Raw genomic sequence first — 1,502 nt, 5'->3', positions numbered from 1 at the left:
CTGTTTATTCTGCATTGAAAACATCACCTACAGCAGTTTCGTAGCGCGCTACGAAACTGCTGTGTGATTTAAAAAACACTGTCTTCCTCTAAAATCCTCACAAAATTGAATAGCTGCTGTTTGCTAGGCTTCACGGTTCACCATTTGAAAGATACTGCCATCGTAGACAAACCCACTGGTTGCAGCTGTTGCTATTGGTCATTATGGAAAAACTACCCTGTTGGTGGCTTCCTTTAGATTCTTGTCAAAATATGGGTATAGATTTGGATCACAGTATGCTGGAAGCTTTTCAAACTTCAAGAGAAGATGACAGAAACGTGATTCAAACCACCCTCTCCAACTCTGAAAATCATCTTCATCTGAAGCTGTAACCTGGATTTGAATGAAAAAAATCATAACTAGAGCAGAAAGGAAACCGTTCAAAGAGTACATTCCAGTCACCACTGTTTGGCAAAGTGCTCCAATTTAACTCCATTTTCATTATTGCATCCCAGCCACGTGAAAATTCTGCCTTGAGTTTTTGTAGGGTGCTTTTTGTAACATTGTAACTGCAGCAACTATAGGGGTACACTGGTATGATAATTGGCATATGGTGATGTCTTTCTGATTCATCAGAATAATCAGGCTGGGTCTCCACCAATGTCACTGGAGCTGGCCACTGCCAATGTGCATATATCCAAAAGAATCTTGAAACCAGCATACTGACGGTGGCATTTGGAAACATTTGGCAAACCCGTGCAACAAGCACAGCCCAGTGTATTCCTCCAAGAAACCCGAAAGTATGTGAATATATTCCTCTCCTCTTTGCCCAAAACTTGATACATCTCAGGGTGGAACAGAAGTTCTCAATCTTGGGTACTAGCTGAAAGATCCGTGCGGTAAGTCTGTATCCATTCAAACCTTTGACAGTTGTATCATCAATATTCTCAAACAATTTTTCATCGAGAATATCCATATCTTCTGGAATTGTTCTCAGAGAAGGCCTTGCATATAAGAGATCAATTGAAATCCCACTGAATTTAAACCGCATCAAGGAAACCCTTTCTATCAATGCTATAAACCCCATTTTCAAACAATGCTACAAACGTAGGAACCCATCCTAGAACGTTAAAACAATGGCTTACTTGTGAACGTTGTGCCAAGGTACATATACCCACTTACAATCTCGCTGAATCTGGGGGCACCCAAATGCAGAAAACCAGGTATGAACAACACCCACATTACCCAAATGAATCTATGGATACCCAAATGCAGTAAACTAGGAATGAGAAACCCTGACATATCCACAACTATCTCTACTACTCCCGGTGCAAAATCCCTAGATTATTATAAGCTTCTGTATATGCAGGATTTGCCATTATAGCCTTTTCAATCATGCTTGCAACAACATCCATTTTACCCTAGACAGTGTAGACCACACCAAGATTATTAAGAGACTGTGAAAAACCAAGTTTGATCAACAAAGCCATCTGGTAGCTCTCAACAATGAGTTATCTTTAATG

At 40.3% G+C, this 1,502-nt stretch overlaps 1 pseudogene; it reads right to left on the bottom strand.

Moving 5' to 3' along the window:
* Positions 1 to 355: 355 nt before the first annotated feature.
* LOC149241349 (nuclear poly(A) polymerase 1 pseudogene) lies at positions 356 to 1,066 on the bottom strand (annotated as a pseudogene).
* Between the last annotated feature and the right edge of the window lie 436 nt (positions 1,067 to 1,502).

This window comes from Pinus tabuliformis, chromosome 8, assembly GCF_031772625.1.
Source record: "Pinus tabuliformis cultivar Carrire ecotype Pingquan chromosome 8, CPIR1, whole genome shotgun sequence".
Classification (NCBI taxonomy): Eukaryota; Viridiplantae; Streptophyta; class Pinopsida; order Pinales; family Pinaceae; genus Pinus; species Pinus tabuliformis.
The sequence above is the reverse complement of the archived record's forward strand: the minus strand, read 5'-3'. Positions and strand labels throughout refer to the sequence as shown.